Here is a 19,568-nt window from a genome sequence, read left to right on the forward strand (position 1 = left end):
CACACACACACACACACACACACACACACACACACACTACAGTAAAAAAATCATCAGTGGACCTACAGCTAAGTCCATTTATTTGGCTGAATACATCTTGAAAAACCCTTCATGTTATGTTTGTGTATTAGCTCTGCCTTAAAAAATGGTACTTGACAAAAAAATGCCACATGACTTAACACAGAAAAATCATGCAGCTCATATCTGGTGTCTCGATGATCAGCAATTGTCACTGATCACGAGGCTGCAGTACAGCAGCTGAGTCAAGTAGCACAGTGTTGAGACAATCTAGTCTCTTAAAAATTAATTCCATTCAGCTGCACTGAATTCTCATTTTAGTTTCAAAGGGAGGGTATTTTCTTTCACAGACTATGTTCTCAGTTTCCACATAAGGAAGGCAATGAAGATAGCGAGTCTTAATACACAGGACTTTCAACTAGGTGACAAAGGTTGGATGACAAGTGTAATCTGGTTGGGATAGTTTTTATTTGTATGAGATCGTTTTCTGACATGAAGCTGGGTGAGAAAAATCTACAACACAAGATGTTAATAACGGATTACCACAAGCTTCACTACAACAGCAGCAGTGTCTAAATCTGACTGGGCTGTCAAACACAATGCACTGGTATACAAACTTCAAGGAGATTTAAAAAACCTCAGCCCATTTTTGTGAAGACTGAAAGCTGTTCATCAGTATTTTACAGAAGATTGTGACACAAAGCATGGCCCACATTTCAAGGTCCAGAGGAAATTGAGTGGAATTGATGTTATCCTGCGCTTTCTTGCCTGTGTAGCCTTGAAAGCATTGTGTATGAAAAATAGTGCTCTGCTATTATTGTGAATCTGCCAAGATTCCAAAATAAAAGACACAAAATATGAAGACAAGCAACACCCCAGCCACCTATAGTTTGAACAAATAGCCAATGTAAGGTCCAAAGGGAGAATATATTCTGCAGTTTTCCTTTCCAAATGTGTAATGACTGAACTCAATGAATGCAGCCTGAGCATGGTTGCAGAGTCCAGGAGAGAATAACAGCAGACATATTTACAAGTTTCATGTTGTTAGGCTTGAGATAAACTATTTCACTTTATGTAGTCCTTTAGTAATTAATCTTGGTGGACTGCACAGACAGTTCCTTTCCCTTCCATTTTATATATCATTGCTTCACAGAGGAACCTGGTTCCCCCCACCACTTAGAGGCCATACAGCACACACAGCATAGCCTCTGCCTTCACACCTCTTCTTATTTTAACAATGTGAACATGCTATCAGAGAAGCACTATAATGGGACCAATGATGGATTGTTGATGCCAAGTAAAACTTCTACAGAGCAGGGGTGGATCTAGAAGGGTGGCATGGGGTGGCAAGTGCCACCCTAAAATGATCCCTTGACACCCCAAGTGCCACCCCAGTTTTGCATATGACAGTGTTGTTTATTAAAATAAGATAGCATTAACAGTTTGAGCATAGGTACAGCCAACAGTGAATATAAATGCTAAAGCTGAATATATTGCATAGTGTCCCCCCCTCCACCAGTAACAAATGGTTTAGCCCATAGCAGGACCGGCTTTTTTCTTGTTTTCAGTAGCAAGCGACGCTTATGCTATGTACCACAGGCCTTCAAGGTGGCTGCAGTTAAACCTTTACTCAAAAAGCCATCTCTAGACCCAGCAGTCTTAGCTAATTATAGGCCAATCTCCAACCTTCCTTTCATATCAAAAATCCTTGAAAGAGTAGTTGTCAAACAGCTAACAGATCATCTGCAGAGGAATGGTTTATTTGAAGAGTTTCAGTCAGGTTTCAGAGTTCATCACAGCACAGAAACAGCTTTAGTGAAGGTTACAAATGATCTTCTTATGGCCTCTGACAGTGGACTCATCTCTGTGCTTGTCCTTCTTGACCTTAGTGCAGCATTCGATACTGTTGACCATAATATCCTATTAGAGCGATTAGAACATGCTGTAGGTATTACAGGTATTGCACTGCAGTGGTTTGTATCATATCTATCTAATAGACTCCAATTTGTGCATGTAAATGGAGAGTCCTCTTCACACACTGAGGTTAATTATGGAGTTCCACAGGGTTCAGTGCTAGGACCAATTCTGTTTACATTAATTCAATTCAATTCAATTCAATTTTATTTATATAGCGCCAAATCATAACAAATGTCGCCTCAAGGCGCTTCATAGATACAGAGAAAAGCCCAACAATCATATGACCCCCTATGAGCAAGCACTTTGGCGACAGTGGGAAGGAAAAACTCCCTTTTAACAGGAAGAAACCTCCGGCAGAACCAGGCTCAGGGAGGGGCGGCCATCTGCTGCGACCGGTTGGGGTGAGAGAAGGAAGACAGGATAAAAGACATGCTGTGGAAGAGAGACAGAGATTAATAACAGATATGATTCAATACAGAGAGGTCTATTAACACATAGTGAGTGAGAAAGGTGGCTGGAAAGGAAAAACTCAATGCATCATGGGAATCCCCCGGCAGCCTACATCTATTGCAGCATAACTAAGGGAGGATTCAGGGTCACCTGGTCCAGCCCTAACTATATGCTTTAGCAAAAAGGAAAGTTTTAAGCCTAATCTTAAAAGTAGAGATAGTGTCTGTCTCCCGAATCCAAACTGGAAGCTGGTTCCACAGAAGAGGGGCCTGAAAACTGAAGGCTCTCCCTCCCATTCTACTTTTAAATACTCTAGGAACAACAAGTAGGCCTGCAGAGTGGGAGCGAAGTGCTCTAATAGGGTAATATGGTACTACAAGGTCATTAAGATAAGATGGGGCCTGATTATTTAAGACCTTGTATGTGAGGAGCAGGATTTTGAATTCAATTCTGGATTTAACAGGAAGCCAATGAAGGGAAGCCAAAACAGGAGAAATATGCTCTCTCTTTCTAGTCCCTGTCAGTACTCTTGCTGCAGCATTTTGGATTAACTGAAGGCTTTTCAGTGAGTTTTTTGGACATCCTGATAATAATGAATTGCAGTAGTCCAGCCTGGAAGTAATAAATGCATGAACTAGTTTTTCAGCATCACTCTGAGACAGGATATTTCTAATTTTAGAGATGTTGCGCAAATGGAAGAACGCAGTCTTACATACAGTGGGGCAAAAAAGTATTTAGTCAGCCACCGATTGTGCAAGTTCCCCCACTTAAAATGATGACAGAGGTCAGTAATTTGCACCAGAGGTACACTTCAACTGTGAGAGACAGAATGTGAAAAAAAAATCCATGAATTCACATGGTAGGATTTGTAAAGAATTTATTCGTAAATCAGGGTGGAAAATAAGTATTTGGTCACCTCAAACAAGGAAAATCCCTGGCTCTCACAGACCTGTAACGTCTTCTGTAAGAAGCTTTTCTGTCCCCCACTCGTTACCTGTATGAGTGGGGGACTTTATACAGATGATGATGTTTGACCTCATCATCTGTATAAAAGACACCTGTCCACAGCCTCAACCAGTCAGACTCCAAACTCCGCCATGGCCAAGACCAAAGAGCTTTCGAAAGACACCAGGAAAAGAATTGTAGACCTGCACCAGACTGGGAAGAGTGAATCTACAATAGGCAAGCAGCTTGGTGTGAAAAAATCAACCGTGGGAGCAATCATCAGAAAATGGAAGACATACAAGACCACTGATAATCTCCCTCGATCTGGGGCTCCACGCAAGATCTCATCCCGTGGGGTCAAAATGATCATGAGAACGGTGAGCAAAGATCCCAGAACCACACGGGGGGACCTGGTGAATGACCTGCAGAGAGCTGGGACCAGAGTAACAAAGGTCACCATCAGTAACACACTACAACGGCAGGGAATCAAATCCCGCAGTGCCAGACGTGTTCCGCTGCTGAAGCCAGTGCATGTCCAGGCCCGTCTGAAGTTTGCCAGAGAGCACATGGATGATACAGCAGAGGATTGGGAGAATGTCATGTGGTCAGATGAAACCAAAGTAGAACTTTTTGGTATAAACTCAACTCGTCGTGTTTGGAGGAAGAAGAATACTGAGTTGCATCCCAAGAACACCATACCTACTGTGAAGCATGGGGGTGGAAACATCATGCTATGGGGCTGTTTTTCTGCCAAGGGGACAGGACGACTGATCCGTGTTAAGGACAGAATGAATGGGGCCAAGTATCGTAAGATTTTGAGCCAAAACCTCCTTCCATCAGTGAGAACTTTGAAGATGAAACGAGGCTGGGTCTTCCAACATGACAATGATCCAAAACACACCGCCCGGGCAACAAAGGAGTGGCTCCGTAAGAAGCATTTGAAAGTCCTGGAGTGGCCTAGCCAGTCTCCAGACCTCAACCCCATAGAAAATCTGTGGCGGGAGTTGAAAGTCCGTGTTGCTCTGCGACAGCCCCAAAACATCACTGCTCTTGAGAAGATTTGCATGGAGGAATGGGCCAAAATACCAGCTACTGTGTGTGCAAACCTGGTAAAGACCTATAGTAAACGTTTGACCTCTGTTATTGCCAACAAAGGTTATGTTACAAAGTATTGAGTTGTATTTTTGTTATTGACCAAATACTTATTTTCCACCCTGATTTACGAATAAATTCTTTACAAATCCTACCATGTGAATTCATGGATTTTTTTTTCACATTCTGTCTCTCACAGTTGAAGTGTACCTCTGGTGCAAATTACTGACCTCTGTCATCATTTTAAGTGGGGGAACTTGCACAATCGGTGGCTGACTAAATACTTTTTTGCCCCACTGTATTTGTTTAATATGTGCGTTGAAGGACATATCCTGGTCAAAAATGACTCCAAGGTTCCTCACAGTGTTACTGGAGGCCAAGGTAATGCCATCCAGAGTAAGAATCTGGTTAGATACCATATTTCTAAGCTTTTCAGCGCCGAGTACAATGACCTCAGTTTTATCTGAGTTAAGAAGCAGAAAGTTAGTGGCCATCCAAGTCTTTATGTCTTTAAGACATTCCTGCAATTTAACTAATTGGTGAGTGTTATCTGGCTTTATGGACAGATAGAGCTGGGTGTCATCTGCATAGCAGTGAAAATGTATGCTCTATTTCAGCCCACATTGAAAATTCGGACTTCAATGTTTTTAAATTTTAATTACAGGCCAGTAAATCCAGAGTTATGATAATATATATAAGCCACACATTTTTTCTAAATAGTGTCTTCACGTTTTTGTGTGTGTGTGTTTTAAGCGTTTTCTAAGGACAGCGCGAAAACAGTAAAGAAAGGGAAAAAGCCACGTCTTTCCTATCGGTGGAAAAATGTACCATGTCGACCAATTTTTGAAAAAGTCGACATGTGGGATTTGGTTGTTTAGGAAGAGGGAAAAGTTTTGGGGAGTGACGATAACGGCAGCGAGACAGAGCGAGAGAGAGAGAGAGAGAGAGAGTTTTTAGATGTGGGAGATTTGTGACGGTTACTATGGAGTGTTTACTTAGTGTGTTGTGTTGTCTTGTGTAGTTGTTCTGTTGTGTAGTCGTTTTGTTTTGTGTGTCAGTGAGGGCACTACTGAATGTCACAAAGGCACATTTGCAACGTAAACACTGTTACTAAGTAGAAAACCAGCGGAGTGATACACCTCCTGCTGTCAGGCCTGCAGGTTTCTCCCTGTGCTCTTCTCCTCTGTGTTTTGGTGGAGAATCATTTTTTTTTTCTGACACACATCATTTGTGGGGCATCTTATTGCGAAACCTGATTGTTCTCTCATTTTAGTTTTAGTAATATTTTTAAATGGTTGTACAAAATGAAAAAAAAAACAGCAGGTGTATTGGCTGCATTTTTAGATAAATAGTTGTATATGTTTACAAAATGTAAAATTTATATTTGCATTTCAAGTTATAAACATTTACCCAACATGTCTGTGGTTTTTTTTTACAGTAAAGAAAATACTACTAGGATTTTAAGTTCTTTGTGTGATTTCAGATCCGTAATACTAATGCAGTATGTCAGTGAAAAAAACAACTAAATTCAGTTTAGCTGAAAAGATACCAAACAAGGCAAGGGGAAAAAAATTAAATGAAACAATTTGAGGGTGAAATACAAACGTAAACTCAAAAGGAGTCAAAAATGGCCGGTTGTATTTCAGACCTCAGTGGGTTAATCAAACAAATCATGAAAAATTAGGTTTCAATTTTTGTTCATGACAGTGCAGATTTCTGACATTTTGTGTAATTTAAGCATGTAACAATGTGATTGTTTTCTAACAAAAAACAGTGGGAAACTTAAGTTAGACTTGTGTTTGTAAATGAACCGCCCATGTTGTGTAGCTTTCTGGATTTTATACTTATTGGGCTACATATTTATTATACAGGCTATACAGTACATAACATCAAAACTCACGTTTTATGTAACTAAAGTGTGTAATCATGTGGGCTACAGACAACAATTAAGTTATAGACTATATTTATATGAAAAATGTGTATACTTACTGCATTTGAATCATTTAACCATATGTAACCACCTGCATACAGTGGGGCAAAAAAGTATTTAGTCAGCCACCGATTGTGCAAGTTCCCCCACTTAAAATGATGACAGAGGTCAGTAATTTGCACCAGAGGTACACTTCAACTGTGAGAGACAGAATGTGAAAAAAAAATCCATGAATTCACATGGTAGGATTTTTAAAGAATTTCTTCGTAAATCAGGGTGGAAAATAAGTATTTGGTCAATAACAAAAATACAACTCAATACTTTGTAACATAACCTTTGTTGGCAATAACAGAGGTCAAACGTTTACTATAGGTCTTTACCAGGTTTGCACACACAGTAGCTGGTATTTTGGCCCATTCCTCCATGCAGATCTTCTCAAGAGCAGTGATGTTTTGGTTTGTTTTGTTTCTATGGGGTTGAGGTCTGGAGACTGACTAGGCCACTCCAGGACTTTCAAATGCTTCTTACGGAGCCACTCCTTTGTTGCCCGGGCGGTGTGTTTTGGATCATTGTCATGTTGGAAGACCCAGCCTCGTTTCATCTTCAAAGTTCTCACTGATGGAAGGAGGTTTTGGCTCAAAATCTCACGATACTTGGCCCCATTCATTCTGTCCTTAACACGGATCAGTCGTCCTGTCCCCTTGGCAGAAAAACAGCCCCATAGCATGATGTTTCCACCCCCATGCTTCACAGTAGGTATGGTGTTCTTGGGATGCAACTCAGTATTCTTCTTCCTCCAAACACGACGAGTTGAGTTTATACCAAAAAGTTTTACTTTGGTTTCATCTGACCACATGACATTCTCCCAATCCTCTGCTGTATCATCCATGTGCTCTCCGGCAAACTTCAGACGGGCCTGGACATGCACTGGCTTCAGCAGCGGAACACGTCTGGCACTGCGGGATTTGATTCCCTGCCGTTGTAGTGTGTTACTGATGGTGACCTTTGTTACTTTGGTCCCAGCTCTCTGCAGGTCATTCACCAGGTCCCCCCGTGTGGTTCTGGGATCTTTGCTCACCGTTCTCATGATCATTTTGACCCCACGGGATGAGATCTTGCGTGGAGCCCCAGATCGAGGGAGATTATCAGTGGTCTTGTATGTCTTCCATTTTCTGATGATTGCTCCCACAGTTGATTTTTTCACACCAAGCTGCTTGCCTATTGTAGATTCACTCTTCCCAGTCTGGTGCAGGTCTACAATTCTTTTCCTGGTGTCCTTCGAAAGCTCTTTGGTCTTGGCCATGGCGGAGTTTGGAGTCTGACTGGTTGAGGCTGTGGACAGGTGTCTTTTATACAGATGATGAGGTCAAACAGGTGCCATTCATACAGGTAACGAGTGGGGGACAGAAAAGCTTCTTACAGAAGACGTTACAGGTCTGTGAGAGCCAGGGATTTTCCTTGTTTGAGGTGACCAAATACTTATTTTCCACCCTGATTTACGAATAAATTCTTTAAAAATCCTACCATGTGAATTCATGGATTTTTTTTTCACATTCTGTCTCTCACAGTTGAAGTGTACCTCTGGTGCAAATTACTGACCTCTGTCATCATTTTAAGTGGGGGAACTTGCACAAACGGTGGCTGACTAAATACTTTTTTGCCCCACTGTATGTGTTTGGGGGGAAAAAGGCTTTGATTTTGCCACCCTCCTAAAATTTCTCTAGATCCGCCCCTGCTACAGAGCAGTGCACCGTACCATGGTCAGAGGGCTGGCTAGCGGTGGCACATGTCCTGCTAGAATTTGACTGCTTGGTCCTGGGGTCCTTTGCCAGATTTAAAGATACTGGATTTTTTGGACTATAAAGCACATTTACAATCCTTTAATTTTCTCAAAGATCAAGATATACAAATATAATCCAGTGCGCCTTATGTATGAATTCTGGTTGTATTTACTGACCTCGAATCGATTTTATGTGGTACATGGCGCTCAAAAATCTGTCAGAATGTTTTAGTACAACTTTGGTAAGCTACGAAGCCGCACCGCTTGATGGATTGTTGGAGCATTATGGCTACCGTAATCAGGAGCCTCACGGAGTAATACGTACTGTGCTTCAACATAATATTACCGTATTGTGTGTGTATAAGGACCCCAAAATGGCACCTGTTAAGAGACATGCTTATGAAGTAGATTTCAAACTCAAGGCTTTCAGTCACACAGTAGAACATTGGAATAGAGCAGCTGCAAAGATGAAGAATTTGATCGATTTGTGGAAGAGGAATGAAGTGAAAAAGTGAGTGTATAGTTGTGTATTTTATGTGCTACAACTGAATGATGTTGAGAGTTATTGTGAATGGGTTGAATAAAGTTTGACTTATTTGACTGTTTTGTTTTGCTTGATGCGTCTTATAACCTGTCTTATGGTCTGAAAAATACGGTAGTTGGCTTTCATTGTATCATACTTTTATTAACTAGCACACAGCATGCATTCTACAGGGTGGGCCATTTATATGGATACACTGTAATAAAATGGGAATGGTTGGTGATATTAAAGTCCTGTTTGTGGCACATTAGTATATGTGAGGGGGCAAACTCCTCAAGATGGGTGGTGACCATGGTGGCCATTTAGAAGTCGGCCATCTTGGATACAACTTTTGTTTTTTCAATAGGAAGAGGGCCATGTGACACATCAAACTTAATGGTAATGTCACAAGAAAAACAATGGTGTGCTTGGTTTCAATGTGACTTTATTATTTCATGAGTTATTTACAAGTTTCTGACCACTTATAAAATGTGTTCAATGTGCTGCCCATTGTGTTGGATTGTCAATGCAACCCTCTTCTCCCACTCTTCACACACTGATAGCAACACCGCAGGAGAAATGCCAGCACAGCCATCCAGTATCCGTAGTTTCAGGTGCTGCATATCTCGTATCTTCACACCATAGACAATGGCCTTCAGATGACCCCAAAGATAAAAGTCTAAGGGGGTCAGATCGGGAGACCTTGGGGGCCATTCAACTGGCCCACGACGACCAATCCACTTTCCAGGAAACTGTTCATCTAGGAATGCTCGGACCTGGCACCCATAATGTGGTGGTGCACCATCCCGCTGGAAAAACTCAGGGAATGTGCCAGCTTCAGTGCATAAAGAGGAAACACATCATCATGTAGCAATTTCAAATATCCAGTGGCCTTGAGGTTTCCATTGATGAAGAATGGACCCACTATCGTTGTACTCCATATACCACACCAAACCATGACTTTTGTTGTTCCAACAGTCTTGGAGGGATCCATCCAATGTGGGTTAGTGTCAGACCAATAGCGGTGGTTTTGTTTGTTAACTTCACCATTCACATAAAAGTTTGCCTCATCACTGAACAAAATCTTCTGCGTGAACTGAGGGTCCTGTTCCAATTTTTGTTTTGCCCATTCTGCAAATTCTGTGTGCCGATCTGGGTCATCCTCGTTGAGATGCTCAAGTAGCTGGAGTTTGTAAGGGTGCCATTTGTGAGTAGCTAATATCCGCCGAAAGGATGTTCGACTAATGCCACTCTCCAGTGACATGTGGCGAGTGCTAAGCTGTGGGCTCTTGCTGAATGAAGCTAGGACAGCCACTGATGTTTCTTCATTAGTGACAGTTTTCTTGCGTCCACATTTTGGCAAATCCAACACTGAACCAGTTTCACAAAACATAGCAAGCAGTTTGCTAACTGTAGCATGGGAGATGGGTGGTCTCGTAGGGTGTCTTGCATTGAAATCTGCTGCAATGACCCGGTTACTGCGTTCACCAGATATCAACACAATTTCGATCCGCTCCTCACGTGTTAACCTCTTCGACATGTCAATGGCTGTGAACAAAGAAAAACTTGTAAATAACTCATGAAAGAATAAAGTTACATTGAAACCAAGCACACCATTGTTTTTCTTGTGACATTACCATTAGGTTTGATGTGTCACATGGCCCTCTTCCTATTGAAAAAACAAAAGTTGTATCCAAGATGGCCGACTTCTAAATGGCCACCATGGTCACCACCCATCTTGATGAGATGATGAGATAGCCTTTATTTGTCAGTTCCAGGTCTTTTGCCCACAACAGAGATGACAGACCTTGCCGACTGTACATACAATACACAAACATCACATTGGGGAGACAGGTCAGGCTAGGTAGCGAGGAAAAAAACATCGAAATGTGTAACAGAAAAGGATAATACAGGAATGCACAGATATCAACACACCATAGCACAATAAACACAGACAAGCAACATGGGAAAGAGTTCCAGTGTGTACATCTGATCTGGGACCGCTGCAATCTTTCGAGTGCGCCTCCAACTGACCCGATGTCCACATCAGAGGGGAGGAGTTTGCCCCCTCACATATACTAATGTGCCACAAACAGGACTTTAATATCACCAACCATTCCCATTTTATTACGGTGTATCCATATAAATGGCCCACCCTGTATAATCTCTATAAATACACAGTCACAAATCATCTGCATCATAACCTCAACACCTTTGGGGTGGCTGTAGCTCAGGTGGTAGAGCAGGTCAGCTACTAACCGGAAGGTTGGTCGTTCGATCTCAGTCTGCTCCAGTCTGTATGCCAAATATCCTTGGGCAAGATACTAACCACATGTTCCTCTCTGATGCATCCATCAGAGTGTGAATGTGTATGAATGTTAGATAGGGAGCACTTAACAGCTTAGAAAAAGTGCTTCTGTGAATAGGAGTGATTGGGTGAATGAATTAGTTGTATAAAGCGCTTTGAGTGCTCAGATAGAGTAGAAAAGCGCTATATAAGAACCAGTCCATTTACCATTTACCAAGACCTTGGTGGGATGCAAAAAAAAATGGATTGAAAGTAGGGATAACAAATCCGTAAAATTACTTCAGAGAGAGAGTGAAGGTAAGACCTCAAGAAGATCAAAACAGGTTGATTAAAATAAATCTATTGGATTAACATCAACTGCACATTATAAAGTTATATTTAGTGAACATTAGTTATCTTTGTTATGCTTGGTCAATTTTTATTTGGTAAATGAATATGGGTTTTATTTTGCTGTTTTAATATTTGAATTTGATGTCTGTGAAGGTTCACAGTCATCCAGGTCATTGTAGTCCAAGTTGTACAGTACTTGGAGTAATCAGGACCCTACACCAGACACCGGATAGAAAAATGTTCCCTGTAAGCCAGAATGGAAAAAACACACACATATAAGGGAAGCTCTTAAAACATGTGGTTATCCTAATTGGGCTTTCATCAAATCAGCAAAGATGCACAGAAAAGATTAGACACCAACTATGGAGGATCAGAACAACAAACGCAACAACATTGTCATTCTCTATTTAGCCGGTTTATCAGAAAAACTCAGGAGAGTCTTCTCCAAGCATGACATCCCAGTGTACATCAGACCCAGCAACACATTCAGACAAAAACTGGTTCATCCCAAAAACAAAACTCTTAAACACAAGCTTAACAACGTAGTGTATGCTGTACAGTGTAGCGAGGAATGCCCAAACCTCTACATTGGAGAGACTAAACAGCCACTTCATAAATGCATGGCACAACATAGAAGAGCCCCCTCGACGGAACAAGACTCAGCTGTACATCTGCATCTAAAGGACAAAGGTCACTCTTTCAAGGACGCCAATGTTCACATTTTGGACAGAGAAGACAAATGGTTTGAAAGAGGAGTGAAAGAAGCCATCTATGTCCACTGTGAACAACTGTCTTTGAACTGAGGCGGTGGCTTACGACACCAACTGTCTGCCATTTAATATCCAGTTTTGAGATCAGACACCTTAATGTCCACTCACATCTTGGGTCATTTGTTCTCAGTAAATCACATGATAGGCCATTTTCCCACCTTGGCTCATGTGATTAGGTAGGGGATCAATAGGGGGTCCATGACCCTCTTGGGGGACACTCCCATGGGGCTTAAAATCTGGGACTCTCCACCAATTGCTCTCAGAACTAAAGAAGCTTCTCAGATGAGAGGTGAAACATCTTCAAGGAAACTTAAAAAAGTCAGATGCTTTTTTCCAAGCTTCTTAGATGTGAAATTGACAATAAATTGTTATGTTTACATAACATCTTGTTAAAAAGGAGTTTTTCCTTCCCATTGTCACTTGATTGTGAGGTGATTGTCTGATTGCTGTGGTTTTTCTTTGTATTAATGTAGGGTCTTTACCTCACAATAAAAAGTGCCTTGAGGCAACTGAAAATGGAATTGAATTGAATAGCATTACATTTATTTTTATAATAATAATTGTATTTATTATTTTTTATCTATTATTATAACATCTAGTATAATTATAAGATTACTTCTACATCCCTTTCTTTAGCTAGCTACAGAATTAAAGTTATTTTTACCAGCTCGTTTAATTCCTCAAGCTGTGGATACCACAGTGGATCTACACATTTTATACCAGATCCTTACTGACACAACTCTCCCATTTTTCCAGGCTTGAAATCAGCAGTACACCAGTAGGAGTACACTATTTTGTCAACGCCTGAAGCTGACTTTGTGTCTCCTCCCAGTCTCAAATCAAGTTCAAGTTCAAATTTTATTCGCCACATGCAGTGGCAGGTTGCCCTGCAGTGGAATGAACCCGCCCCTGACCTTACACACACAAAACAGACATCACATGGGGATACAAGTCAGAGAACGGTTGCATTACAGAAAAAACACTGAAATGTACACTACAATGGGAAAGTACAAGAGGAAAAAAAGAGACCTCTACTCATGCTGGGCTATAGGAGGACAGCATGAGAACAGGAAACAACAAAACTCCTCTGCACAGAAAGCACATAAATGTCCACAGTACAACATTATAGAGCACGTGACCAGCAACAGGGTTGGGTAGGGGCCATTCTGCCACTGCGCCGACTCTCCAGCACGGGCCAAGACCCGCCTCGTGTTCCCAGGAGGCAACAAGCATCGAAGGCATTGGAAGGGGAGGGGGGGATGTGTGAGTGCTTATCAGTGTAAGTGTATGCGTGTCCATAGTTCAGCTGAGACAGTGTCCTTCGCCCTATCAGGCTAAGTAAACAGTCTTCCAGCCAACCCAGGTGGCCTTGCATAGAGTGGGAAGAACAGTCAACACACAGTCGTTATCTATTATTTATGCGAGCAGCTCATGAGAATTTCAAAGCTGTTCTTTAACACTCCGACACTGGTCTCTCAATCTCCCGTTGGAGAACCACGAGCTTCCCCATGATGTTATCAAACTTGCGTTCCGTGGTGTTGTCATTCTTGTGCTCAGAGAGCCGATTCTGAGAACTCACGACTGCAGTGAGCTGTTCCACGATGTAATCCAACTTTCGCTTAGAGGTGTTATTCTGAGCAGCCGGTTCCGCTTACTTAATTCTCCGATAAGCCAGGGCCAAGCCAGCTCCAATCAGCAAGAACCCTGTTATCATGGTTCCGAATAGGTAGATATCTTCAGCGTCCTCGATCGACAGTCCCGCCAGGCACACGATCCTCCATTTCTGCCACCCGTCCATCATGTATCCAGCAGGGAAAGTCCCTCCAGGGCACTCGGGCTCTCCCGAGCCCAGACTTCTCATTGAGAAAAAGGTGTCAATAGCATTCAGGAATCATTTGACTGTAAGGTGACTTTGCTAACCACTATACCATCAAACCGGTCACTAAACACAATGTGAACCTAAACGACCTCTCTTGTTTTAAATGTATTATAACACAGCACTGAAAGTCATACTGCTGAACCTCTAATACTCTAATACTCACTACAAGTCCTTAAAAAATGTGGTTTTAAGATGGTGCTATGTCAACACAGATTAAATTAGAAATGTGTCAAAAAACAAAGGAGAAAATCTTTAAGACTCTTTTGTCACAGCCATGTATGTTTACATCCCCCCGAACAGTTGCGGCAGATGGTTACCCCTCCCTGAGCATGGTCATGTTGGAGATTTTTTGCTGTTAAAAGGGAGGTTTTCCTTCACACTGCTGCAAAGTACTAGCTCAAAGGTGGTTGTTTGATTGTTGGAGTTTTAACTGTATCTACTGCTGCCATTCTCTAACCTGGGCAGCTCACCTGGAACTAATCCGTGGCAATCATCAGAGGATATTTATGACCAGCATCACCTTGTCTTCACTGCCAGTTCGTCAGCTTACCCATGTCGGTAACAGGCTCACTCTTCTCGCTCTGAATCTTCGTCTTTGTATTCACCTTGCTTTCTGTGTCCTTTAGCTACTTTGAAACATCGCTGCTCCATACCGCAACAGAACTCACCTTTTGGACACTGGTCACAGCCTTCACCAGATTGACGCCATATTCCAGGAAGAATATGTCTGTGAAGGTTCTCAGTCATCCAGGACATTGTAGTCTAAGGAGCCTGGAAAGAAAAGCGTCTGGACTTCTTGAAGACATTTCACCTCTCATCCGAGAAGCTTCTGCAGTTCTAGGGTCAAATGGTGGAGAGTCACAGATTTAAGCTCTGTGGGAGTAACCCACCGAAAGGGACAATGGACCCCCTAATGATCCTCTACCTAATCACATGAGCTAAGGTGTGAAAATGGGTTTAGGTCACAATCAGCCAAGGTTTCGGCTCGGCTACACAAGAAAATACTCGCCACGCTCACCTGCCTGCCCTCCTGCCACCGTAGCTTACCATGAGCCCTAGAATTCAGGTCAGCCCGTCTTTGTTACTTTCAACTTGCCACTTGAATCTCTGCCTCCCACTCCAAGCCTAGTACTCCACCTGCAAAAAGTAAGCCACGTAAAAGATCTCAAATACCAACGTTATCCCCGGACCAGCCCGTGCACCCACTAACTCCCTTTTCTGCTCTCCTCATTGGGGTAGTGACCACCATGCCACCAGGCTCACCTCATGTTTACTACCCTAGGCTCCCACACTAGCTTCCCTTATCACAAATTCCACACCAAGTATCACGTTGTATGTAAGTGCCACAGCAGGTTTTCTTGTTAATACCCCCATGCCAAGTATATATATAGTATAGTTGAGAAATATGATTGGCTCATATGGATACATATGGACATATGCACATCTGGAAATTCAATAACCTCCTCACTGCTGTTTTTTTTCTCTTCAGTAGAGATTGATGCAAACCACTTTAAAGAAATAGATATTAAAAGAAACACAGAAAAACACAAAAACGATGGAGAAAAAAAGAAATGAGCACAAACAGAGATGCAAAAAAACTTTAAAAATGGAGTCTAAAAGACACATTGGTGGCTTAGGTGAAGTAATTACTGAAGTCATCTCAGAAAGGAGAAAAAGTCTAAATAAATATCAATGGTTTTAACAGTGGCTGCATGTAATGATACATCTATGAGATAGTTATGAACAGTGTTGGTCAAGTTACTTGAAAAAGGTAATCAGTAACTAATTACTGATTACTTCAGTAACTAATTACTAATAATCAGTAACTAATTACTGATTACTTCCCCCAAAAAGTAATCCCGTTACTTTACTGATTACTTATTTTTGAAAGTCATTAGTTAGTTACTTTTTAAAAACATGATTTACACCCTGAACAGGTAATGAAGCGATAGATCGCTTCAATCCCAGTTCTACTTTTTCTGCATAATCCATCATTCAATTCAATTCAATTCAATTCAATTCAATTTTATTTATATAGCGCCAAATCACAACAAAAGTCGCCTCAAGGCGCTTCATAGATACAGAGAAAAACCCAACAATCATATGACCCCCTATGAGCAAGCACTTTGGCGACAGTGGGAAGGAAAAACTCCCTTTTAACAGGAAGAAACCTCCGGCAGAACCAGGCTCAGGGAGGGGCGGCCATCTGCTGCGACCGGTTGGGGTGAGAGAAGGAAGACAGGATAAAAGACATGCTGTGGAAGAGAGACAGAGGTTAATAACAGACATGATTCAATACAGAGAGGTCTGTTAATACATAGTGAGCGAGAAAGGTGACTGGAAAGGAAAAACTCAATGCATCATGGGAATCCCCCGGCAGCCTACATCTATTGCAGCATAACTAAGGGAGGATTCAGGGTCACCTGGTCCAGCCCTAACTATATGCTTTAGCAAAAAGGAAAGTTTTAAGCCTAATCTTAAAAGTAGAGATAGTGTCTGTCTCCCGAATCCAAACTGGAAGCTGGTTCCACAGAAGAGGGGCCTGAAAACTGAAGGCTCTCCCTCCCATTCTACTTTTAGATACTCTAGGAACAACAAGTAGGCCTGCAGAGCGAGAGCGAAGTGCTCTAATAGGGTGATATGGTACTACAAGGTCATTAAGATAAGATGGGGCCTGATTATTTACGACCTTGTATGTGAGGAGCAGGATTTTGAATTCAATTCTGGATTTAACAGGAAGCCAATGAAGGGAAGCCAAAACAGGAGTCCCTGTCAGTACTCTTGCTGCAGCATTTTGGATTAGCTAAAGGCTTTTCAGTGAGTTTTTTGGACATCCTGATAATAATGAATTGCAGTAGTCCAGCCTGGAAGTAATAAATGCATGAACTAGTTTTTCAGCGTCACTCTGAGACAGGATATTTCTAATTTTAGAGATGTTGCGCAGATGGAAGAACGCAGTCTTACATATTTGTTTAATATGTGCGTTGAAGGACATATCCTGGTCAAAAATGACTCCAAGGTTCCTCACAGTGTTACTGGAGGCCAAGGTAATGCCATCCAGAGTAAGAATCTGGTTAGATACCATATTTCTAAGCTTTTCAGCGCCGAGTACAATGACCTCAGTTTTATCTGAGTTAAGAAGCAGAAAGTTAGTGGCCATCCAAGTCTTTATGTCTTTAAGACATTCCTGCAGTTTAACTAATTGGTGTGTGTTATCTGGCTTCATGGACAGATAGAGCTGGGTGTCATCTGCATAGCAGTGAAAATGTATGCTATGTCTTCTAATGATGCTGCCTAGGGGAAGCATGTATAATGTAAACAGGATTGGTCCTAGCACTGAACCCTGTGGAACTCCATAATTAACCTCAGTGTGTGAAGAGGACTCTCCATTTACATGCACAAATTGGAGTCTATTAGATAGATATGATACAAACCACTGCAGTGCAATACCTGTAATACCTACAGCATGTTCTAATCGCTCTAATAGGATATTATGGTCAACAGTATCGAATGCTGCACTAAGGTCAAGAAGGACAAGCACAGAGATGAGACCACTGTCAGAGGCCATAAGAAGATCATTTGTAACCTTCACTAAAGCTGTTTCTGTGCTGTGATGAACTCTGAAACCTGACTGAAACTCTTCAAATAAACCATTCCTCTGCAGATGATCTGTTAGCTGTTTGACAACTACTCTTTCAAGGATTTTTGATATGAAAGGAAGGTTGGAGATTGGCCTATAATTAGCTAAGACTGCTGGGTCTAGAGATGGCTTTTTGAGTAAAGGTTTAACTGCAGCCACCTTGAAGGCCTGTGGTACATAGCCGATTATTAGAGATAGGTTGATCATATATAAGATCGAAGAATTAATCAATGGCAGGACTTCTTTGAGCAGTTTTGTAGGAATGGGGTCCAAAAGACACGTTGATGGTTTGGAGGAAGTAATTATTGAAGTTAACTCAGAAAGATCGATTGGAGAAAAAGAGTCTAACTTAACATCAATGGTACTAAGAGTAGCTGTAGATAATATTACATCTGTGGGATGATTATTGGTAATTTTTTCTCTAATGATAAAAATTCATATAAAATGTAATCAAATGAAAAAGTCGCTTTTAAAAACTTGTTTTATTAGTTTTAATCTTTTAACTTTATGCATCAAGCAAACATTAAATTATATGCAACATTCTCTGACTGGAAGAAATTTGTTTAACATTTAAACCTGTTTTCTGCACAACTCCAGCATATAAAATAAAATAGTTTTTTTGTGTTTACACTCACTCTTTGAAATAGATGCAAGTAAAACACAGCAGAAAATAAATAAAATCAAAGAATCAGCAATCCTGTTGCTCTATTTTCACCTGTTTAGCAGGAGTGAGTCAAGCGGAGGTTTGCCCTGGTGCAGGTGTGTCGCAGCTGTCATGTCAGTGGAAGAATCCGCGAGTTCCTCTGTAAATTTCACATTCCCGTGGCAGCGTAGCCTACTCGGTGCTTGTGCGGAAGTTTAGGGGGTTTTTTTCGCTGCAAAAAGAAGTTTTCTTCGAACAGCGGATGTTAATATTTTTGTCACTTTTTACGGAATCAAACTCAAAGTAAAGTCAGTACTTACACGCTTTAAACGCTGCACGGTCATGTTCTCTCCAGCACCCAATCCATTGTTGATCTGCACACAGCTGTTGCCACGAACGTCGCACTCGCTTACGTCATTGTCATAAGACACTCTCACAAAAAAATCACGGTTTTAATAATGTAGTAACGCAGCGTGCTCACGGGAAAGTAACAGTAATCTAATTACCTTTTTTGCAATAGTAATCTCTGACTTTACTCGTTACTTGAAAAAAATAATCGGATTACAGTAACGCATTACTTGTAACGCGTTACTGCCCATCTCTGGTTATGAATAATTTTTTCTCTAAAAAAATTATATTTTATTTATGAAGAAATTTGTAAAGTAATTCCTAGTTAAAGTTAAAGGAATTCTTGGCTTAACAGAGCATTGACCTTTGGTCAGCCTGGATACAGCGCTAAAAAGTACAAGTCAAGGTACAATATTCAACTTGCACCCTGCAGTGCACATAGATACTCACTTGATCTCCAGCAGAGTAGGTGGATGTTTATATGTGATAAACATATGTGATCCTGTGGTTGCTTTGACATCTCAGAGAAATAAGTTGCATTCCTGTATTGTCACATTACTCCTCCATAACCCCAATGCAGATCTGTGAATGGTGATAACCACAATGAGCTCTGATGCATAGGTCTGTCTTATAAATAAAGGACCCATAAGTTTATCTCTTTGCTGTTAATGTAGGTTGCGACACTTAACAAAAGACAGCCTTGACTTACCTTCTGCGGGCCTGTGGCAAGAATCCAAATCAGGATATTGACTTTGGGGTATTATAAAAGGCTATATTAAGTCAAAGCAGGGATGTGATATTGCAGAGAAACTAGCTGATGACACTGAGCTTATTCAGAGCCACTGCAGATCAATTGTGCAGCTCAGACACAGACAAGATCCATCATATGCAGTTATAATCCTGTTGACAGTACCAGACAAGATCCTATACTTTTTGTCTGTTCTAACACATGACATGTTTCTTAATAGAAATAAGAAAGCATAGTGGAGTGAGCTTTG

General features: G+C 41.4%; 1 pseudogene; it reads left to right on the top strand.

Annotated features, from left to right (window-relative positions):
- The first annotated feature begins 11,431 nt into the window (after positions 1 to 11,431).
- LOC148100150 (uncharacterized) overlaps positions 11,432 to 19,568 on the top strand; it is a 47,736-nt pseudogene continuing 39,599 nt past the window's right edge.

The sequence above is a fragment of the Neolamprologus brichardi genome, chromosome 12 (genome assembly GCF_056152115.1).
Source record: "Neolamprologus brichardi isolate AB-2024 chromosome 12, ASM5615211v1, whole genome shotgun sequence".
Lineage (NCBI taxonomy): Eukaryota > Metazoa > Chordata > Actinopteri > Cichliformes > Cichlidae > Neolamprologus > Neolamprologus brichardi.